At 48.9% G+C, this 25,154-nt stretch overlaps 1 pseudogene; it reads left to right on the top strand.

Moving 5' to 3' along the window:
• Window positions 1–21,604: 21,604 nt before the first annotated feature.
• LOC144135582 (U6 spliceosomal RNA) lies at window positions 21,605–21,714 on the top strand (annotated as a pseudogene).
• The last annotated feature ends 3,440 nt before the right edge of the window (window positions 21,715–25,154 follow it).

Genomic DNA, 25,154 nt, shown 5'->3' with positions numbered 1-25,154 from the left:
CGGGTAAATTAAGGGATGGAGAAGCTACCAGCTGCGTTTGGGGGAAAGACTGCCAGCCATACTGTCGCGAATCTGTCCGCAGTTGAATCGGCAGACCTCCTCCGAGTGCTCAGTAATTTGTGTTTGCAGTGCGGCTAGCCGCTTTTTAAGGGTCCAATTGAGCTTTTGCCCTTTCCAGCGCTCTAGGATGCTACTGTGGGCCTGTCATAGGTGGGTCAGGCGAGTGTAGAGGTAGGCCATATTTGTTGTTGAGGCAAGGGTTCGACTGTGTGCGGAGACATCGTTCATGAGTGATGCAACCCAGTGGTCGATGTCTGTAATTGGAGCTCAGGAAGGGCCGCCCGTGCGGCGCGGACCGCATCCCAGTTGTTTAGTTTGTGTGTTACGTGAAGGGTCGTTGTTTATTTGTACGGTACTTTAACGGAGAGGATATAATGATCGGTTCCTAATGTGTGTTGTGTTCCACGTAATACCCGCAAGGTAGCGCCTCAGTGTCAATTCCGGGGTGGTTGCCGGGCTGAAACTGTTGTCAATTCTCGTAAGGGGCGGGGGGAGGGGTTAAAGATGTGGTGTATTTTGAGGCGGAGCTCTTGTACTAAGGACCAGAGTTGCAGTCTTCATCCTGTGGAGGTGCGGTAGCCCCAGTCAGTAGAGACTTAGTAGAGCGGGCCAGCGGCCAGCAGAGCGGAGCGGACGAGAGAGGGCGCCAGTGCGCATGCGTATAACGCTCAGGCGGCCAGCGGGTTTGCGGCGCTGCCCGCTCGCCCGCTCGTCTGGTCTTCCCAGCGGAGAGTGCCCAGCGAGTGAGCGTCATCGAGGACTAACATAGCATAGCGGCCTCCGGCGCAAGTAGCGCACGCACGCCTGCAAGCAAAGAAGCCGCGCAAATGTTTTAGCACGCAAGAATATCTTTGCTTTCTGCGGGAAGTGGCCGCGAGAAGGCCAATGGGCACGAGCTCAAGTGGGTGAGCTTGCGGCGTGGCGCTTCGGCTTGACTTGACCATCACAGTGCAAAACATTTTTTTTTTCTAACAGGATATACTTTAAATTGGACGGTAAGGACCACTAATGTTTAAAGATGTACCAGGAACAAAAAATAATTTTATTTAGCAATTTTATTACAGTAACAGCAAGCGCGATTCATATTCGTTTCAGCGTAACTCCGCTTCTCACCAATAGGGGGGGGGGGCTGCACAGCGCTTCGCGCTACTACGCTTATTCGGGTGTTTTAGACGCAGCGCTAAAGCTCTTTACTCGCGCTACGTTCCGCTGGTGCTCCGCTGGTAGTTCCCCAGCGGAGCGGAACGTAAATGCGCTCAGTTAAATGTCTCCAGTATGACGTCCTCTCCGTTAATCAATTGAATGCTTGCCTGCATTACGATGGAGATCTCGCGCTACCGTTTCCATTGAAGCCAGCGGATGAAACGGTGGGTGGTATATATTTGGAATAAAAATAGATGGAATGGAGTATCTTGTATGATTTCAGTGATCACGCAGCGCGCCTCGGAGGTGATGTGATGCGTTTGGTGTGTAATGAAGCGATGTATGAGTGTGGAAGCCCAGTGTGCATTCGTTGTTTTCGAGTGAGCTGAAGTGTAGCTGAAAAGTGTAGCAGGGGCTGGTGTACGTGTCCTGAAAGAGGATGATGTGGGGCGTAAGAAATGTGGGGAGATAGAGTTGGAGGGGTTCGCACTTTCCCCGGAAGCGGCGGCTGTTACATTGTACCTTGTACTGCATGGTAATGTACTTAGTAATCATAATAATTGGATTTGGGGGAAAGGAAATGGCGCAACATCTGTCTCATACATCGTTGGACCCCTGAACCGCGCCGTAAGAAAAGGGATAAAGGAGGGAGTGAAAGAAGAAAGGAAGAAAGAACTGCTGTAGAGGAGAGCTCCGGAATAATTTCGACCACCTGGGGATATAAAGTGCACTGACATCGCACAGCACACGGGCGCCTTAACGTTTTGCCTCCATAAAAACGCAGCCGCAGCGGTCGGGTTTGATCCCGGGAACTCCGGATCAATAGCCGAGCGTCCTAAACACAGAACCATCGCGGCGAGTAGGTACTGTACTTGCTGTACTCTATTGTACTGTACTGTAGCTTGGATGGGGTGAGGGTATGTGGGTTGGGAAGGGGGTTCCGTGGGGTAGGTGGGCGGGATTGATGGGGGTATTGTGTAGGCGCAGCGAGGGAAGGGCCTGCTCTATTGTTTTTGGAGGTGGGTGTCGTACCGTGCACGGCTCATCTCAAGGTTGTGTACCATGCGCATAAATGCTGCCTCAATTTGTTGTTCGAAGCGTTGGGACAGGTGGTCGATGAGGTGATTGAATTTTGTGTATAGACGCGCTTCCATTTTGTCGATTTTAGCGTCCATGCGGGGCCTGTAGGGACTGTAGGTCGGTCTGGGTGACGGGTGGGTCCTCTGTTGCCCAGTTTTTCTTGGGTTGGGGTGAGGTGGTGGTTTTGAAGTCCGATTGTTTCATGTTTTCAGTAAGGAACAAGACACTCTCCCTGCCTTTCCTCCTCCTCCTCCTCCCGAGCCGCATTGTGAGCGGACTGGTTCCCGTCATCATCGCCCGTGTGTCCAGGGATCCAAGCGTGGCGGATGTCGACGTTACGCGTTGAGAGGCTTCTGATTCTAAAAGTAATCTGCTCTGCGATTAGGTGGGTCGAGAATGGTTTGTGGAGGTCGCGTACAACTTCATGTGAATCAGAGAGTACGGATTTTGCGCGACATGTCAGCTTGTAGCAATTCATTGCCGACCAAAACGTTTCACACCTGCAGAAGAGCGCCGTATATAGCGAGCAGCTGCCCTTCCTTCATGCACCATAGTGTGCACGAATAGTACAGCGGCCATTGAAATTGAGATTGTCACGGCTGCGCCATGCATTTATATGGCGCCGTCTTTCAGGGATGCATCTACGTATATGTCCTCTCCTCACCTTGTTCTCTATCAGCGGCTGTGTGTCGAGCCGTGGCGCTGTTTGTGCTTTTGGTAGAGCCGTACGTCTGTAGCAGCCGAGGTGAGGACGAAGCCAGAGCGGAGCCGGCCGGCCTTCATAATCAACCGGTGCCGAGAGCTGGCGGCCCCAGCGTTCCAAAGCGCGTCCCTGTTTTGTGCAAGTTCTTTGTGTTTTGTCCGTGTTACAGCTTCCTCAATGATTTGGTGTATAGGAGGAAGGGCCACCGCTTGCTCTGGAGCCGTGATGCGCGTATATCGTGGAACACCTGTTATGGTGCGTAACGTGGCCCTGTGCAGGCGAGCTAGGTCTTCGTGGAGTTTTGTGGCCAGTTCGTACGAGGGGGCGCCGTAGAGAATCTTGCCAACTGCTACCGCGGAGCGCGGAAGGAAAATGAAAGTTGCTGTTACGAAAAGGAAATGACACCTGTCCCATATTGGCTCCGCCGCGGTGGCTCAGTGGTTAGGGCGCTCGACTACTGATCCGGAGTTCCCGGGTTCAAACCCGACCTCGGCGGCTGCTTTTTTATGGAGGAAAAATTCTAAGGCGCCCGTGTACTGCGCGATGTCAGTGCACGTTAAAGATCTCCAGGTGGTCGAAAATATTCCGGAGCCCTCCACTACGGCACCTCTCTCTTCCTTTCTTCTTTCACTCCCTCCTTTACCCTTCCCTTACGGCGCCGTTCGGGTGTCCAATGATATATGAGACAGACACTGCGCCATTTCCTTTCCCCCCAAGAAAACAATTATTATTAAACCAATTATTGTCCCATATTGCGCCATTTTCACTCCTCCCCCAAAATAATTTCTGTTTAAATTTGGCTTTCCGAAATTACCTGCAGAGTCTGCGCGTTGCTTGGAACCGGATTTGGTTCCGTATCTCAGCATACAAGGAGCAATAATACAGCTGTCTGGTTTAGTTTGGTTTATGAGGGTTCAATGTCCCAAAGCGACTAGGGCTATGAGAGACGCCGTAGTGAAGAGCTCCGGAAATTTCGACCACCTGGGGTTCATTAACGTACGCTGACATCGCATAGCACACGGACCTCTAGAATTTCGCCTCCATCGAAATTCGACCGCCGTGGCCAGGATCGAACCCGCGTCTTTTGGGCCAGCAGCCGAGCGCCGCAGCCACTCTGCCATCGCAGCGGTTTAATTATACAGTTGTAAATATCAGCGAAGCTAAATTAATTATATACTGAGTTCTGTGAGCTGCTTTAATGTCGTGTGAAAGAAAACAAGTTGTTTAAAAATTAAAAAGAAATGCCTACTACTCTGTGTGTCAGTGTGGCTATCTGTGTAAACCGCCAGTTTCTCTAAAACGTAGCCAGGCAGATGCAACTCCTTGCTCTCGACAAGGGTTAACCACCGTTAGCGAAAAAATGCTGTGTTAAAACTGCATTTCGAACACATTGTATTACTTTAATATTTATTTGTCACTTTTTTCCCCTATGCTTAAAATGCAATCGAATACTTTCTTAGAATGCTAGCAGTAATTTTTTTAACATTCTTACGAATTGGTCAAAATAAATTTTCTGTCCGCTAAATATCTTTATTCTGCAATAAATATATGTAAAGATATACATTAACGACCATACGATTATAATAAAAATACCTGAAGAATAAAATAAAAATATACTAAAAATATATAATGAATACATTAGAGATATCCTAAATATATACGTACAATACATTAAATTATATAAAAAATGAAGGATGCTTAAGCTTCGCCTTTAAGAGTGGAACGCGACAGCGTGTTGGAGCACTGCCAGGAAGTCCACGTCGCCCCATCGCCCGTTTGGTGCAACGTCTTGCCCATTAGACAAATCGCTCTCCACGTACGGTGGAACAGTCGCGCGGAGCGGCAAACCACGTATAATCGCTGCCAGGCGCCTTGCCAAAGCGCATGGGACCCAAGTTGCAGTCGTAGTTTGTCGCCACATCGTTCTGGCAAACCCGATGCCACGAACGCCAGCATAGCTTCCGCGCCGAACGAACGGCCACCAAGCCGCAAGCCTCGTGGCGAACGCGCTTCGGATGTGCGCTGTGGTGTTCGCCGCTCACCAAGTGATTTCTGCGTGCCCGCAGGACCCCACTGCGTCCGAACTAGACGAGCAGGAGGCGCTGCCCTTGCGCGCTATCTGTAGAGGCAGTGGCGTGCATTGCGAGTAGGAGGAATTTTTCGCTCACGGCCAACGCCGCCGACGACACCGGCTTTTCTGCAACACGGGGCCCTTAACGCTGTCGCGTTAATACACTTAATATAGAATTAATGCACCAAGATTCACTTCGGCTCAGCTTATACGTGTACTTGTCTGATTCACAGGATAATACCGATGAATGTTGTCAACACGAAGTAATGACTTAACTGGCTATATATGCATCAGGAGACAGACAATCCCTAAGGAAACGCGTTGTCATCAAGAAGTCTAAGACAATGGAATGTCACGTGAGGGGAACTGAAAGGGAAAGATGTCGCCACACAGCAAATGCCGACGAACAGTGACGTCGTGAAACAGAATCTGCTCGGATAAGTGTGATACTTGATTTGGCTTATATATATACCCCCCCCCCCTTTGCGCAGTGACTGTGGGCCCCCAAATTTTCGTACAAGTCTCGGAGTGATAGCTTTCAAATTTGCGTTCTGTCTAGAACCGAATTGATAGCCGCAACTTTCGTCAGGCATCAGTCAGAAGTCGAACTCTCAACCAACAAATGCATGGGCGTCTATGGGAGCCGGTCGGCCCTTCCAGTCGGAATCTTTTTCGCTAGCATGTGCGGGGCCGGAGCTGCGCATGGCATCCTTGCCGATATAATGATATCACGCGGTCCACACGTAATTTAAATAAGTGAAGATGCCTTCCTGCTAGAAGCTGGTATAAACGAATGGACGACAAAAGAGAAATGTGATTTCGAGCACTAGGCGCGGGAGCTTTAAGTATAAGCTGCAAATATGTTGACGCGGACTACCAAATTGTTAGAATTTAAGTAAACTTTGGACGAATTAATTTCGTATTTACGAAAGCACACTTTAAATACATTGCCGACATATAAATGCGATTTCCCGAAACACAATTTCCAGCACCATGTTGTTCTATGGTTGCTTGCAGTGTGCTGCAAATATGCTTACGCGGACAGCTCAGTCTTCAGATTTGAAGTATACTTTGGACGTATTAAAGTCGCATTTTTGAAAGTACACTTTCAATACATTTCCAACATGCAGAGGCTATTTCCTGAAACGCGATTTTGAGAACTAGATTTTTCTACTGCAGATAAAGTGTGCTTCAAATAAGTTTTAAATGACTGCCCGTTTTTTAAAAATAGCAGTATACTAAATAGTAATTTATATCATATTTACGTAGGTACACATTAAATACATTTACAACATACTAAAACAGCATACATATGTTCTCATATATTTGAAACGCGCTCAAAGCATGCTATAGGTGACGTATTTTGGCAAATTTTAAAAATATATTTCGAATGCCAAGCATAAAAGTTCAGGAACCTATTTATGACATATTATTAGTGCACTCCTGAAAGCAAAATATGTTTAAAATGCATTAACAATATCCCGCCGTGTATTACAAGCGTGATAGTTCTCTTTAAGGGCAGAGGTAAATCACCAGCAATTCTTTTGCGTTTAGTGTCCCTCGTAACGCAGTCGCCGCGGTCGGGTTTGCACCCAGCTACTCTGGCTCAGTATCCGACCGCCCTAACCACTGAGCCGCCGTGGCGTGCGAAGAGGTGCCGTAGCAGATATGTGTCGATGCCTCGAGTTAGCGTGCACATACGGCGCGCCGTATGCGGGCCACTTAGCATTAAGGAGCATTAACAGTGAAGCCCGTCGGCTGTGTGATGTCAGTTCTTTTTAAATAACCCGAGGTAGTCGAAATTTCCGGGGCCCTTCAGTACGGCGTTTCTCATAACTTGAGTCGCTTTTAGACGCTGAACCCCACAAAACAATAAACCATAAACCATTATGCGATAGAGTTGCTGCACGGTATGAGATGATTATTGCGCTAGCGCCAGCTACTAGCCCAAACGCCAATGTAGTGAAAAGGTCCAAAAATTCGTGCAGAAACATACACAACATACTAATCCATCAGCCAGGCCTCACACTCTTAGCTAAACATGCTCCTAATCAAGCATCAGTCATATGGTTTCCAGGCCCCACGGACCACACGAGGGGGAATGATGCCACCCACAGGCACGCCCGAGCTCTCTTATACCGGGATGCCTCCTTAGTCGATGAGGCATAGGAACACACTACGCAGCCCTTAATTAGTTTCATCGAAAACCTACTGGCCTGCAGACAAGTCAGAGAGACACCCCTCACAGCTCACAAAACTCCAGACAAGACGGAAGAACACACCGTTCGCCGACTACAGAGGCACTCGCGCAACGCCACTCACTTGGTAACATGGCGCTGTAACATGGCACCTCTCGCTCCACAAACTACAGTGCCCATGCTGTGGAGAAAGAGCTACTGCTTTTCACGCGGTGTGGTCATGCAAATTCAATCCCGCGATTGGCAGACTTCATAATTCTAATTTGGAGCAGTGGGAGGCTATTTTTCACAGTGAGGACCCCTACCGGCAACGAGGAGAGGATCGCAGAGCCCATGCTGAGGCGCAGGTCAATCGGCTGCCGGAATAGGCGGACCACTCACGGCTTGGATAACTGCAATTGTTTGAATAGTTTTAAATGCACAAACCAACCAATCAATCAAGCCATCAATCAATCAATCTAATAAAGCCCCTAAACAATCGAACTGAACGAACGTTTCTTAACCAGTGGTCGATGAGCAGCGCGTCCGGATCACTTTCCAAGGAGCATAGAAGGAGTCGGTCCCTTTCCTTTCTGGAGCATCTACTGCGGAAAGCGATCCGCAGGTTAAAATCAGGTGCCTGTTTAGAAAGCCCCACCCAGCGTTCCTGCTTTTCTGCAAACAGTTTTTTCTCTCGTACCTTCGTCATCGTGCCTCTCAGCAATAAACTCAGCAGAAATTTTTGACTCAGATGGAAAACATTTATTCGCCGGCAGAAAATGGTTTAAGGTGAGGTTTTGGTCGCACTGAATGGCCGTCGGGCCGTGGCTCACGGCGACCTCGTTGGCTCACTCCACTCCCCGCAGTTGGGTTTCCTGGTCGGAGCTGAGCAGCACGGCCTCCCACTGCTCGTAAGTTAGAAGTTCACTTAAGTGCGGGGGAGTCGGATCCTGAGGGCAGTTCACCGGGACATGGTTTATTTTGGCTCTCTTGCTGCACTTACTGCAATGTGGATAGTGTTTCCCGGGGCTGCATGGCCGAAAGTACCGCCGGGTTGGGGTGGGAATGTGCTTGGAAGCGACGCCAGGTTGTGTCCTGGATCTTTGTGAGCGATTTATGCGGTGGAGGGAAGGTGCGTCTTTCGAAGCGAAATTGGTTTGTTTTGTCATGAAACGAGTTCAAGCTATCCTTCGAGAAACTCAGGTCAGAGGAGTCCACTGCCCGGCCGACGAAACTTCGGGCTAAATCGCGGCCGCCTGGTACTCAGGGTTGTTCCGAGTGAGCCGGAAACCGTAACGGCTCGATCTCCCTTAGAGGGTGTTGTGGGCGTTTCTGAGGATTTGGAGGGAGATGGGGGAAACGCGGCCCCAAGCAAAGTTGCATATAGATGCTTTTGAATCGCTGATTATAATGTCAGCTTAGTTGTCCATTTCTAATGCAAATGTGTTTCCTCCGCTGTCTCCGAGGAGGTGGCGACTGTTTGGAGCAAACCTGCCCCGGTCACTGCGCCTATCATGTACGCCCTGGGCTGTGTAAGATATTCCGCCGCATCCACGCATGCGGCCGCAGGGTACTAATTGTATTTGTCGTGTAAGACATAGGCTCGCGCATTGAGCCTTCCCTCATGGTCCGTAGGGTGCATGCTCTTGGGTTGGGGCTTGACAGTGATCATTCTGTGTACTTCGGCTAAGAGTTGTTCCGAGTCTTCGGTTAGGGATTCGGCATTGATATTTAGACGGTGCAGGATGGCCCTAGCTTCCTTGGATCGCGTGAGAGGTGCGTATTTGGAGGTGAGGTGTGCCTCGCACAGTTCGAGCAGTGTGTTGTGTATACCAAGTGCTGGCAATCTGTCTGTAGGCGTATTGTGAGGAAACCTCATCGCTTTTTCTAAGATTGATGGAAGAGGCATTCTGCTTTAATTTTCTCCGCTTGAGAGAGGGGCAGGTACAGCAGAATGTACACGAACCTGCCGAGGACGAATGCCTGAATCAGTCGGCAGAGGTCGTTCTCGCTCATATCGCGTCTCTTATTGGCTACTCCTCGTATGCGCGGCGGGGTTTTATTGATCGTGGCGGTCACTTAGCCTATGGCTTCGTTATTCTTTCAGTTGCTCTAAATTAGCATTCCTAAAATTCTCGTAGGTGCTTCGTTGATAGGGTGTCCTCCTACATTTATGTGTAGTGGAGGTGGGGGTGCCTGGTCTCTGAGGCTGCCTCTCGGTCTGTCTCTGAGCACCAGCAATTCCGGTTTAGGATGCGAGCATTTGAGCCCCGCGCCCGAGGCATGCGACTCAATTACGTTCACTGCCTCCTGCAGCGTCTCCTGTATTTGGCTTTCACTCCCAGTGAACATACACAGGGTGATATCGTCCGCGTATAAGCTGTGTTGTAGACCCTTGACTGCGGCCAGTTTCGAGGTACCGTAAATAAGGAGAGGTTGAATAGGCAGGGCGAGAGGACTGAGCCTTGCCACGTGCCTCTGATTTCAAGGAGCATGGGATCCGAGGAGAGACTTCCGAGTGAAAGCTCGGCCGTTATCTCCGAGAGGAAAAAGCGAACGTAACTGAACGTTCTCTCCCCTGGGTCGATTCGCGAGAGGTTTATGAGAATGGCTTCGTGCGAGTCGTTGTCGAAGGTCTTTTTTAGGTCTAAATCCAAGATGGCCCTCGTGCCTTTGCTGTATGTGGGGTCAAAGACGTCCCTCGAGAGTTAGTGCATGGCGAGTTGCATGGATGGGTTCGCTCTGAATCTTACTATCATGTGGTGGATAAGGTTACGGTCTTCCGCTTAACTTTGTAGTCTGCTGAGGATAACGTGCATCATGACCTTTCCACGCATGACGTTAACGAGATGGGGTGTAGGTTTTCTATAGAGAGTTTTTTTTGCCTGGAATCAAGATGAATCTGACCTTGGCGTGTCTCTATGGACCTCCTTCACCCCGCGACGTCACGAAGATGCGGTGGCGCTGATGTTAGCAGCGACTTTCGCATGGTAGGCAAAACAGGTTCCGCTTGCCCGTGCCTACCGCAGCTGCCGCAGCCACCGGCGGCTGCTTCAAGCCTGTGCACTGCAGAAGCAGCATGTATTGACCAGCTGCGTCACTGCTGGATCCGCGTAGTAGCATAAAAAATATTATATTAGCCTCGATAGGTTTTTCACGCATAAATTCGTCATTCGGAAACTGGCTGACAGGCATTGGGCCACGGTAGTAAAGCGCGAAGTCTGGGAGTCGATAGGCACTGCCACTCAATGCACTTAATAGCATGCAAGTTACTGCGTTCATTCACCTGAACTTCAGGATAGTAGGCTGATAATCGCTCAAGGAAAAAAAAGACATATGCAGCTGCACACGTACTTATCACCTTGAGCCGAAGTGCACGGGGCGCCGACAGGTTCACTCGCCCACAAGGAATGCGTTTTTTTGTTAATAGCACACCATGTTTTAATGGCGCGTTTTATGACATTTAATATTTACTTGACACTCTTTCTTGATATGACGACGTAATTATTTCATTCGAGTAGAAAGAAGTCTGGTAAGTTGTGTCAATCTTGCGCGGTCGCGTTGGTGTGCTTTGAATAGCGTACCTTAAATGTGCTAAACGCCATATGCTTTTTCACTGCATCATGCATGTGTCATGTTTCATGAGGTAGTACATGATCGCGAAGCTTGTTTGGAAAGAAGCAGCCGCAGGCGTGCTACTAACAGTCACGTGGCGAGATTGAGAGGGGACGCGGCAATGCAAAGTGTTTTCTTTTCATGCATGCGATATGTAACTAGGTGCAGATGTGAAATTCCTACGCTAGTTTCAGTAATTCCTTTTATTAATAGCTATACCTGGTGCAGTTCTGGGTAATTATAATTAACACCGTCGTCAAGTCCCCCCAAGGTCTCAAATAATTGAGTAGATAGTGCGCAGTTTTTTTATGCCAGCATGTACATAAAGCCCTGTTCTGTACGATGACGCGATTAGTTATTTTTCTATATGATCAGTACTTATGCATGCATAGTTACATGAAAACGTTTCTTACAAGAAGTAACTAACACAGTACTGCACGTGTAGGGAAACAAATCGAGATAATTATTACGCTCCTCAACGTCTCAGGAATAGTTTGCGACAAATGGAATCATTTGATTTTCATGCGAATTACGAAGGTGAGTGATCCAGTCGCAGAAAATGTGAGGTCACAAAACGAACCTTAAAGTTTATTCCCTCGTTTAGGGCATCTTCGCTTTCGCTTTGGTCAAAGAAATGCGGCACTGAAATCAAAAAAATTACCTCACAATTTTTGACGACCACACTTCTAAAAAGCGTAATTTATAAACTTGTACTCAATATTTTGCTATATTTTTTCGTGACGAAACTAGACTTCAGGGCTAGGAAAGGAAATAATTCTAGAAGTCAGAAATTTTCACCAAATCGACCAGCTTAACAAGAGGACAAGTCAGCCTGGCTGGTGCGTGGTCATGCGGCTAAAAACAGCGCTAAGCGAGACAAGAGATCAGGGACACGACGCTGTCCCCACCTTTCGCACAGCGCGACACGTACGTATGTCAGCAGACGATGAGCGCGTGTCTGCTCCGACGAAACAAGGCCAGCACTTCCCCTCACTATTGTCCCGAAGTAAAATCATTCCGACTAGTGCAGAGTGTCAAAACTTGTTTTATTCAATGCCTAGCGCATAAATAAACGGCAGGAACGCTTTCTACATGTTTACTACTAACCATATATACAATACAGTGGCAAACTATTTCTCTTTATAGGCCGCACGTGACCAACGCGAGCTCGTGTACTTCAACAAATTACTAAGTTGGAAGCATCGACCATTGCTATGATTCACAGAAACTGGAAACGCGCCTACAAGCCTTGAAAACCCGCGCTCAACACCTATCCGCGACGCCACTCCTCGACCTTTTGCCTACCACGAGCTCTCTAGCGACTGCAGCGCCACCTCGTTTGTTTACAAACATGCAGGAGGTCTATACCTGCGGGACCTGGCCTTCCCTCCTGTACGAGTGCATCAAGTCTGTCAATGCTGTCACCGACGTCGGGTCTAGGTTCCTGAGTGTCTTATTGGTCGCTCCATCTGGCCCTGCCGCTGAAGTGTTGTGGAGTAGGCCGACTGCGAACCACACTTCCGCGTCCGCGATGTCTGCGTAAAGGATCTCGTTGGGGAATCTCTTGTACGCGGAAGCGGGTCTGTGTGCGACGGGTTAAAGTATCGATTGCGCAGGTCTGCGAGCAGCTCTCCATTCGTACCATGGTATCGGTGTATGAGCTATGCATGGTGGGTAGACTGCCTGCGTTGCATCTAACAGGTGTTGGAGCAGGAGGCACGTTTTCCTGCTTCCCACTTGTGCGCTTAGACTGTCGCATATCTGTCCACAATGTTGTTTCTCTAGTTCTAGCGTGTACGCTTTGATCTGACTTCCTATGTGCGCTGCTTGGCGTTTGAGCTGTCTGTTGTGACGCTGGGTCTTCTAGCGTTTCAGCATGCTGGTACACGCCTCTCAGATGTGCAGGCGCTTCGTGTCCTTGGTTTGATGTGGTAGATTGTCTGTCTACCGTGGTGGCTGAGACGTCCTCTTTGAGCGTGCGAGTACACTCACCGAGGTCGTCTATGTGCGCGGGTGCGGTTTGTTACTGGAGGCCTCTCAATCTCTCCCAGTCCGTGATTGTAGTCCGCGTTGGTGGGGGTTTTTGAGGCGTGGTATTGAAATTCGTGGACGAGAAGTAATGGTCGCTGCCTAGCGTGTGCACCGAGTTTCAACATTGAGCTTTCCGCACCTTTTTAATGAGGGTAAAGTCTGGCGATATATCCGCACAAACATGATTGCCAATACGCATCACCGCGTGGGGGTCGTTTAGAAAAGTGAGGCCTAAGTTCTCCATTGGCTGTAACAGCCTGCTCCCTTTGGGGTTTGTATTGCGGTAACCGCGAGCCGAGTGGTGAGCGTTTAGGGCGGCCATCACTAAGAGTTGGGCCCTCGCCGTCAAGCGGGTGACTTTCTGGAGATCAGAAATTCCCGACCCCCTGTCTTTTGGCGAACTCTACAGATTCAGTATGAAGAGGTTGGCGACCCCTTTCTTCCTGGGTACGATTTCGAGGGGTACGTATTGCGCACTCGAACTATCTATGGTGTGTTGGATCGCGGTTATGTTCGTTATAAAGAGCGTCGCGGTGACCGAGCCTACCGTCGCCGTCGATGTGAAGGCTATAAAGTCAGGTAACTTGACAAGGCCGTTGGAATTCTGAAGGGCTATAAGTTTTCTGCTTTGAACCCGTAATTCACTCCGAACGGATTGCCTTCTTAAAACAAATTACCTCGCTTTCTCGAAGTGGCACCACGGATCCGAATCAGTCTCTCGCAAACATAAGCCTCGTATGAAATTCCGCAGTCATTTAGTGCTGAGCAGCTGCCGGGACTCTTTCCGACTCGACCCCGAAGGGCTCAGGGAATAAATTTCCTCAAAAAGATATCCAGCAAGCTGACTGAACGCGACGAAAAACAACAACATTGCCACTAGAGCTCCTTTTTCCGCTCGGGTAGATTCCTTTTGAGCTCAATTTCTGCCACTTCGCCTCTGCTGCAAGAGAAACGCTGGTGTCGTGTATTTCGACACTGAAAAACTGACGACTTCAGCTTTGGACATCCAGCAACCTAATTTATTTTTCTGATGGATTAGCTTTCCTCAGTTTGTGCTTGTTTATTTTTTTACTATAAATGCTGCCGCTTGTGTTATTGTTGTTTGGTGGGTGTTGAGAACGATCATCCTGGCATCTAACATGCGTAAGAGGAACATAAGGAATACTGTTCTTTAGGTATTTGTACAATATCTTCTCCTTTTCTTCGTACATTCTTACTTAGAAGCTGTTTACAGGAAATGCATTAAATTGTCTTGCATGAAATGCTTTAAAGAAAGACAAATCCGCAGGCTGCAATAAAACTCACGGCAAAAAATATCTGTACTGGTGTACGATAAAATAATGCGACAGATTGTCAGTAAGTGTTTATTTGGACCATGAAAGCAACGAGCGCACTGCTCTAAGACACCCATTTTGATTATGTTTGGAGCCATCTTCACAACGTACTTAAGTTTGTACAAAAGATATGGATAAAGAATGTTCACCTAACTGATGGGTAGTCGCATTCCTAAAGTGGCTCCAAAATACTTGCTCGCTCTTAATTGGCTCCAGATATTGCGCGCCTTAGCTCGCAACTCTAAGGTGCTCTATTGCGTATTTGCCGCTTTTGAAAAGCTCAATAAAGGCAGCTAAGTGCGCATGCGTTGTGCAACACGTCTGAAAATGCCTTCGGTATATTTAGAGCCTCTCGTCCGCTGTTTGGGTAGGGGAATTAAGTTGCACCCGAAAAATTCTTCCCAGCAATTGACCGTTTGCTTTATACAGCCTTGGAGACAAACAAGCCGCTAAATATACTGCACATGCATGTGTGAAACAAAAACTAGACTTCACACTTATGATTTGTCTTACGAGTATGGTGCGACAGTATTAATACTCATATATGAAGAATCGGTCATTCTCGACTTCTCATTCATTTATCGCTGGAGGTCCTCATTTCACTCCTGTCGCCATGGTACGCGGTAAATTGATCCGCCAAAGCCTCAGCAGATGGCTGTTTCTAACAAAGCCTCTAATGGAGCTTGTTATCCCCTGCGTGCTCTTCTTGAGAAAATTCTCGCGACCGCTCAATAATATAACTGTCAGCAAGCTCCCAGGTTGGACAGTTTCTTCATAATCCGATTGGCAGCTTGATGAAACTTCGCTTGACCTAAGTGTTATGTGGGCCATCTGTTTTAGTGATTGGTTCTCTGGGGATTTTTCGTTTAAGCTAAGCTACCTGCATATGTCGGCGACGTCAACCCCAGGTTTTTCGCTGAAAGAGAACCTTAGCGATGTCGCTTTAAACTATAGGGTCGCTTCGTTGGGATGTGCACCCAAAGTTCTGACTGGGTAAGTATCTCTAAGTGCAACGAGAGCCTGACACAGTACCCGCAATACATGAAAACAAAAAATTATCCCGGCTCCTGAGTGAACTGTTTATGCTAAATGCGAATGAGGTTTGCAGGCACGCTTAACCCTGTTCAACTGTGTTTATCTTTGTTAGAAATTTTCTGCAATAAAAAATTTGATTTTAAACCAAATGTGCTTGAAGTCGCTCCTCGCCTCTCCTCTTGCGGTACGCCGCCTTAGCTGCTCGTAGCAATGCTATTCGCCATTCACTTGAGAAAGCACGTCAGTCGCCTTTGGTATTTGCCGAATGCCCATCTCCATGCGTGATTTACAGTTTGCGGCACTGCACGTTGTTGTTGTTGCCTCAGGAGCGATGGCACGTCCTCCGGCGACTTCATGCTTTGCCTCTTCTTTCAGGCATCTGCAATTGCAGGCAACCGTGTTTCTCAATCTTCCTCTTCATGTTCGCGGCGGCCTAAACCCATTTTCAACAGTTCACGCTACGCTGCTCCGAGCTTACTCGACCTCCCTCCCATTGCCTGCATTGACTCCTCTGAACTTACCCGAGCGTAACTCAGTTACTTCGAGGTTCACCCCCAGAGAAGACAACTTTTTCGCTAGCAATCCATCTATTGATAGCTCACTGAAAGACAAACTTTGGGTAAAAGAAGAATAGCAAGTAAGAGCAGTTTGGTTTCACTACAGAGTACAACCTAAATGTGACGAGCAGGACCGCGCGCGCGCGCGCGCGCGCGCACGCACACACACACACACACACACACACACACACACACACACACACACACACACACACACACACACACACACACACACACACACGCGCGCGCGCGCGCGCGCACGCGCACGCACACGCACACGCACACGCACGCACACACACACACACACACAAAACAAGTAAAACACATGAGTTATAAGGCCAAAGTAGCATGCTGAGAACGCTCTGAGGTTCGGCAAGGAATGTTCGTAAATACTGAAAAGCGCCACAATCATCCGCGTACGCCTCTCGTAATATATTCACCAGGGCTTTCATTATTGAGAAGACTGTCTGCGAAGAGTCAGCTCACAGAAGCACCGTAAGACAATGTTCGTCGCTAAGCTGTGCCTAAGCACCCTCACATCGATTTTGTTTTCGTTTTTTGCGTGTTTCGGATTGGGTCCCGGACAATGCCTTCTAGTTACACAGAGGCTATGGCGCCAATGTACGTGACTGCACTCTATTGGATGGGGCATAAGAGGCTTTCGATAGTGGACGAGTAGGTTAGGCAGAAGCTGGAGGGCGAGCCTTATGAAGCGAACAGCGCGATTGGGGACACGCACAAAACGACTAAGAATAAGTAGAGCATGCACAGCCACATTGCTTGCTTTCATAGTGCCCTGAGCTCCGTATCGGCTCGTGTTTCTTCAGAGGACGGTGCGCTGTATTAGGCTGTGGAGAGAAAAGGCCGTAGCCAGCGGAATGATTTATTTTAATGCAATGTGGAAGGTTACAAAGAGATACTCGAAGGAATGCGTCCGCACTAAGAGGAAGCTATAGGAATGCCAGCATAGCTATTCATTTCTTCCCTGCGCGCTAGGTATGTACATTTCGATGGTACTACTACCACAAAAAGAGAATTTACCGTAGTCTTAGGTACCCGCCATGGTGGCTCAGTGGTTAGAGCGCTCGGCTACTGATCCTGATCCAACCGCCGACCGCGCTTTTCGATGGAGGCGAAACGCTCGTGCGACCGTGTGCTGTGCTATTTCAGTGCACGTTGCAGATTCCCAGCTGGTCGAAATTACTCCGGAGCCCTCCACAAGTAGTGTCCCTGTATTTGCTCCCTGCGGGAGCATATATAGGGACACCATCCACTACGGCACTTCTTCCTGTCTTCTGCTAGTCCCTCCTTTATCCCTACCCTTACGACGCGGTACAGATGTCCGCCGATATGTGAGACAGATACTGCGCAAGTTCTTTTCCCCCAAAATTAAGCCTTGGATAAACACCTAGAGAAGATAAGGCATCGCAGGAATACGAAGCTATCACAAACTGTGCATTTCCGACCACTTACAAGATAAATTCCAAGTCATGCGAACAAACTGTGATCAATATATCAATGCGCAGATCAGAAGGGAAGCAACTGATGCATTTTGATCCAGAGACAGCAATCGTAGTAGGAAGAAGATGTGCGCTGAGGACGACGCGCAGACTGATTAAAGAGCTAATGACGCAGGTGTGTTTATCCACATTGACGTGATGCAATTTCGAGAAACAATGTAAGTGCTTTTACGGGCAGGTGAATAAGACAATCAATAGTTCGCGAACTTCTCAAACTTCACCAGAAGTTGTAAGTTGTTACAACCCTTTTCGAGTATTTATCACCTCACGAATGTAAGCAAATGAATCTTTCATCAATAATCATGAAAGATCAAATATATTACACTGTTATTATTAACTTACCCTACATGAGAAAAACTCTCAGAATGATTACAACTTTGTCCTAAATATAATGTCACTAATGGACTAGAGGTCTCAAAAATGCCGGCAACTATGGCGTTGGCACGAGCGGCGCAGACCATGCAGCATTCGCAGCTCTCGACTAAAAACTTAAGTCACGCGTTTATTAAGGTGTAAATTTCAAAGCAAAGCATACGGAGAAGAGAAAACAGCCAAGCGCAGTGCTTGTCGCCATCCAGTGTTAGTTTCGTTCGAAGGTTGCTTCTCTGATGCCTACACGTTTTATTGCCGCTTACAGTACAGTAAGAAGGCGGCCACTCTTTCTTTGTTGCGCCTGAAGGTTGCGATAAAAAGCAGAACATTTTGACCCAACTCTCCTCCGCAGCTTTTCATACCTTCCTTATTTATGGCACCCGATATTTAAACCTTTGTCTTGTGTTCTTCGCCCGGCATGTTCAGAAGAGGACGGCCTTTTTCTTTTTGTTTCCAAGGAAGCGGAGAGTAAGTGTTCACTTGTAACTTACCATACTGTCTTCTTTTTTTAGATGATCCGGCACATTTCCCAAGCGCACATATTCTTTCGCAGATCACGTTAAAAGTAGTTTTCAGAAAACTTGACGTAGGCAAATGCAAATCATCTATTGTGAGCCACAAAATAGTGGTACGAACATGCTACCCGAGAGCGCTTACCAGACTCTTTACGAAGTATATAAAACAGAGGAGGTGCACTGCGAGTACGCATTTGCGCTATTTCATATCCACCTCACTCATCAGCTCCTCCATGCGTAATGTCTGCCACAGCAATATTTCTATCTTACACCATACGTCAGAAGACGATACGATATAAAAGCAGTTGACGCACCTGCGTTGACGTAGTTTTTCTTCCGTGCCCAGGTGAATTACAGAGCTAATGAGTGTGTGAAATATGGCACCGCCCTTTGCCACTGAATAGTTTATTTACACAGTAAACATACTTACATTTTCTACACGGTACCCCCCTTATCGAAAGAAAACACATCGCCCAGAAAAGAAGCATGATAGGCAGGATTTCTTCTACTTGCATACTTCGTCTAAGGTCTAAACGATCCGGTTGATGAAGTGTCCAGTGTTGCTTCTGGTTATATATATATATATATATATATATATATATATATATATATATATATATATATATATATATATATATATTAAGACATACAATTGGTGGGTTTGCTGCCCCAGCGGCCAGTGCCGCCGAAGGAGAGAAAGCTGAAGAAAACGAAGCTGACACAGTTGAGCTTGCTTCGAATGTGAGCGGCCGAAGGATCCGCCACAGCACTCACCGGCTCCTCTGCAACCTTTACCTTGTCCGGCCCGCCCTTTCGACCGTGTTGGAATCGACCTTTATGGCCCTCTTCCTAGTACTTCTGCTGGGCACCGTTGGATCATTGCCGCCACAGATTATCTTACGCGCTATGCGGAAACTTCCCCGTTACCAGCTGCAACGGCCTCCGACGTCGCCGTTTTCATACTTCAAAACATCATTGTTCGCAAGGTGCGCCTCAGGAATTACTCAGCGACCGAGGTCGCGTCTTCTTGTCTGGCGTCCTGGAGGCCTTTCTTCGGAAGTGTCACATCGTCCAACGTACAACTTCATCTAACCATCCCCAGACGAACGGCATGACCGAGTGCTTTAACCGGGCTCTCGGCAACATGATGGCCAAGTACAATTCATCCGATCACTCCAACTGGGACTGCATTCTACCATTCGTTACCTATGCTTACAATTATGCAGTGCAACTACTGGTTTTTTCCCCGTATTTTCTTCTTACGGCCGGGAGCCACCTTCAATTATGGACACCATACTCCCTTACCGCCCAGATTCCTCCGAATTTACAACCGTCTCTCAAGCCGCTGTCATGCCGAAGAATGCCGTGAACTCGCCCGTTCCTGTACTGCCCACGATCAGTACCGTCAGAAGAGTGCCCGCGCCACTTCTACCTCTCTGCCGCCGGCTTACCTTCCTGACTCCTTAGTTTGGCTTTTGGTGCCCTCCTCCAGCCCGGGCCTGTCGACAAAACTGCTAAGCAAATACCACGGCTCCTATCGCGTAGTTCAGCAGACATCTCCAGTTAACTACCTCGTCGAGCCCCTCACGCCTTCGCCTGATCATCGACGCCGCGGCCGCGAAATCGTCCACTTCGACCGCCTGAAACCCTACTACGTCCCCGCTATCATCTCGTGCCCTAGGGCACGAGATGATAGCGGGGTCTAAGCTTAGCGGGGCCTTGATAGCGGGGTCTAAGATAGCGGCCTAAGCTTAGGCCCCCAGGATGGCGCCTTTTCACGCCGGGGGTATTGTAAGACATACAATTAGGGTTTGCTGCCCCAGCGGCGATTGCTGCCGAAGGAGAGAAAGCTGAAGAAGACGAAACTGACACAGTTCAGTTTGCGAAGAAGACGAAGCTGACGCTTTCGAACTCTTGGCTTGGAGCTACGCTGTGTCAACAAAGATTTTGCCTGTCCACATTTCTTGTGCGTCTGATTTGCGCCTTTACATTATATATATTTACACACACACACACACACACACACACACACACACACACACACACACACACACACACACACACACACACACACACACACACACACACACACACACACACACACACACACACACACACACACACACACACACACACACACACACACACACACACACACACACACACACACACACACACACACACACACACACACACACACACACACACACACACACACACACACACACACACACACACACACACACACACACACACACACACACACACACACACACACACACACACACACACACACACACACACACACACACACACACACACACACACACACACACACACACACACACACACACACACACACACACACACACACACACACACACACACACACACACACACACACACACACACACACACACACACACACACACACACACACACACACACACACACACACACACACACACACACACACACACACACACACACACACACACACACACACACACACACACACACACACACACACACACACACACACACACACACACACACACACACACACACACACACACACACACACACACACACACACACACACACACACACACACACACACACACACACACACACACACACACACACACACACACACACACACACACACACACACACACACACACACACACACACACACACACACACACACACACACACACACACACACACACACACACACACACACACACACACACACACACACACACACACACACACACACACACACACACACACACACACACACACACACACACACACACACACACACACACACACACACACACACACACACACACATATATATATATATACACACACTCGAAAAAGGTTGGTCCTCCAGCCGAAACATCGTGAATTAAATCCTTTTATGTTTCTTCAATTTTTGGTGATATTATATTATATTGACCAAATCAGCTGCCAGAAATCACTCTTGGTATATATATATATATATCCTCCATCGTGCTGAATCTCTGATGCATGGACTGCTGTCTACACATACCTCGACGCGTGTCGCATCAGTTACGAGAAATTGTTTCTTAGCAGCAATGGTGGACCCCGATGCATAGGGGCGTGCAATGATAATAATTATAATAATAATAACAATAATAATAATAATTGGTTTTTGGGGAAAGGAAATGGCGCAGTATCTGTCTCGTATATCGTTGGACACCTAAACCGTGCGATGAGGGAAGGAATAAAGGAGGGCGTGAAAGAAGAAAGGAAGAAAGAGGTGCCGTAGTGGAGGGCTCCGGAATAATTTCGACCACATTGGGATGTGCACTGACATCGCACAGCACATCGGCGCCTTAAAGTTTTGCCTCCATAAAACGTTTTGCCTCCAAAGTACATATACTAAAATTGGAACGATACAGAGAAGATTAGCATGGCCCCTGCTCAAGGATGACACGCAAAATCGTGAAGCGAAAGCAAGCCGGTTGTACTTCCACAGTACATATACTAAAATTGGGCATGCAATCAACCGTGCATTTTGGTGAGACCGGACTAACATTAAAATAAAATGCGATATTAAGATAATTTTTAGTTTTGTACATTATTACGGTTTTATTTGTGGACCTGACACTGTAGTGCCCAAACTGGCACGCGCAGCTTGCAATCATTCTCCAGGTATATTTATTTGAATTATTTCGTCTGCAGCCAGCGGAGAGTTTTTTGTTCTTCCTGGGCGTCATAAGTTGTCTTCCCTAGGATCCACTTAAACTGTGACGACAGTACTGGCGCTCTAGCTTCGCTTACGTTCTCCCAGTCAACACATTACGAACGCATTTAGTGGCGCCGCACCGCAGCTGAACAGTTTTAGCTGGGATTGGCCATGCCTTGGGCATTCTAGAGGCTAGAGGTTTGTCCTCTTCCTCGCTCGAGCTCCCTGCTCTCTTGCACTCCCAGCACGTACAAATAAACTTGTTCTGTGTGCTTCAACCTTTTGTCGGTGACATATTTGGTGGAGCCGCTGGGTAGCCTCTCATCTACGCTGACCCCGAGGACACTCTTGACACCTGTTCTCTGCGCGTGGACTCAACACCCGTCCACAAGGTGAGCCGCCGTCTGCGAGGCCTACAACCGGAGATCGGCCAAATGACTGCGCTGGTAAGGGCCACGACGTCCACCACTGCTATCCAAACAACTCAGCATTTCGGGCATGCCCCGCCATTCGTCTTTGACGCACCTCGGTCGCAGCCACCGTTCCACGGGTACAGGTTTGAGGACGTTCAAGACTGGTTGACGAGCTTCGACCGAGTGGCCGGTTTGAATGAGTGGGACGGCGAGCGCAAATTGCGCAACGTCTAATTTGCACTGCAGGACTTCGCCAAAACGTGATTTGAGAACCTAGAAGCTTCCTTTACCAACTGGGAGTTTTTTCGTTGAGGGCTGCTAGCGACATTTACTAACAGCGAAAGAAAAGAGAAGGCTGATATCTTCTTGCACTCAAGGTCACAGCAGCCGAACAAGAGCGTCGCGATGTTCATTGGAGACATGTCGCGACTGCTAACTCTGGCCGGCCTATCTATGCCCGAGGAGAAGAAGGTACGGCACTTAATGCGCGGCGTAAAAGAGCAGTTTTCTGCCGGCTACCGTCCGTGACCCGCCAAGAACAGTGTCCCTCTTTACCAAGGAGGCAACGGGTTTCGAGCGTTCTCTGCAGGAACCGGGCGCGCACTACGGACGTCAGGCTACTGTAGCAGCCGCTTCTCAGTTCACGCCTACGTCGCTGCCCCTCGAGGAGCTTCGTGAGATTGTAAGAAGCTTTGTGCGCGAGGAACTGGCGAGACTACCATTTGAAGCTCCAAAGGTCAGCGCCGCTGCAGTAACGGACGTGGCCCGTGAAGAAATCCGACGAGTTGGGCAGCCACCCCCAGGCCCACACCCGGCGCTCTACTTTATGACGTATAGCCACGCACTGCGAATTCGTGGGCCAGCGATGCGAGCCTCTTCCCCCTTCGCTCATGTGCGTTTTCAGCAGTACCCAATCGCAGCAGTGCCTGCCCTGCCGCAGGAATCAAGGCCCACCATGAGCAAATCGCACCTGTGGCGTACGCCAAACAATCATGCGCTCAGTTACCACTGCGAGGAGCCCGGCCGCATCCTCCTCCACTGCCCCTACCGCCGAATAGGTTTAAAGGGTGTTTCACCTGACGCACCTCAACCGCGCTATGCTGAACGACCACGGGATATCGAGCAGTACCTGGCTAGTAACGTGCAGGCCTCGACCTCGCGGCGACGCCAGTCTCGATCGCCATCCCCAAGGCTGTTCTATTCGGCCGGCCGGCCGTCATCCTCTGGCCAGTTCAGAGGCACGTCCACACATCGGGAAAGCTGAAGAGGGCGTCCTCCGGGGGCAGGGCTCCGCTACTGGACCGAGTCAAGAGCCTCCATCCGACGATTTCCGGCGATGCTCTGAACGACGACGACCTGGTCGGATGACCTCAATGACGCGCTGCGACCGACTGGTTTCCGCCGAAATTCCGGTAGCCGTCGACAACCACGACTTTACCGCACTCGTGGATACCGGCGCCGATTTTTCTGTAATGAGCAGTCGGTTAGTCATGGCCACGAGGAAGGTTTTCACCCCTTGGTCTGGGCCGCATATCCGCACAGCTGGAGGCCATGTGGTAACTCCGATCGGTGTCTGCACTTCACGAATCCAGGTCTGCGCGATTACTTTTCCTGGCAGCTTTGCTGAGTTACTCGAGTGCTCCAATGACCTAATACTCCGTTTGGATTTCCTTCAGGAGTACGGTGCCGTTACCAACCTTCAGGGGCCGTTCGTGTAGCTTTACACCCAAGGCCCTATTGGCGACGATACCGAGCCACGCAGGTTTAAGTTATGCGTCTTTAACGACCTCGTATTTATCCCGTCAAGAGCCAGCACGTTTGTTTCTGTAGAGTGTGGTAAGAGCCACAGCACTCGTGGCATCGCTTAAGCCAACATGTCACTGCTCCTGGGTCGGAAAGTCTGTGTAGCTCGTGGAATTATTGAATTTAACAGTGGGCAACCCGAACTTTTGGCGAGAAATTTTGGTTGTGAACCTCAGTGTTTGCCTGAGAAAACCGCTATTGCGTATTATGAATAACATAGCGAATTAACGCGACACCACGCGTTGTCCGAAATCCCGGCATCAGTAGCGGCTCCAATCACTTCCATAAAAACCGACATGAACCCGAACCTTCCGTCTAATGAGAAACGGTGCCTGGAGAGCATTATCGAATCTTTCCGCGACTGGTTTGCCTAGACCTCCAAAGCTATGCAGACTCCACTCACAAAGCACCGCGTTATAGCTGACACAAGCCAGCGACAGTTATGCCAGCCGCCTTATCGGATCTGTTGGAAGGAACGTGCTGCCATTCGCCGACAAGTTTAAGAAATGCTCCAGAACGACGTGATAAAGCCGTCGACGAGCCCGTGCAGCGCCTGTTGTTGTAGTGGCGAAGAAAGATGGAACCCTACGGTTCTGTGTTGATTACAGACGTCTAAACAAATTCTCCAAAAAAGACGTTCATACTCTACCACACATTGATGACTCTCTGGACTGGATGCGCCACGCCATGTACTTCTCGTCGGTAGGTTTATGCAGTGCCTATTGGCAAACCGATGTGGACAAGCACGACCGAGGAAAGGCCACATTTGTTACACCGGATGGTCTGTACAAATTCCGGGTGCTCCCTTTCGGCCTGTGTTCGGCTCTTGCCACCTTCCAGCTGATGATGGACACCGTGCTTACCAATCTAAAATGGCAGTCCTGCCTCGTGTGCCTGGATGACGCTGTCGTCTCAGGCACCGGCGGGCTGTGTTCGCAGCAGATCTTTCCTCCGGACTTTCCTCAAGCCCGAAAAGTGTCAGTTCACTTTCTAGGAGTTTAAAT

The sequence above is a fragment of the Amblyomma americanum genome, chromosome 5, assembly GCF_052857255.1.
Source record: "Amblyomma americanum isolate KBUSLIRL-KWMA chromosome 5, ASM5285725v1, whole genome shotgun sequence".
NCBI lineage: Eukaryota > Metazoa > Arthropoda > Arachnida > Ixodida > Ixodidae > Amblyomma > Amblyomma americanum.
Note: the sequence above shows the minus strand (reverse complement) of the source record. Positions and strands in the feature narration are given on the sequence as shown.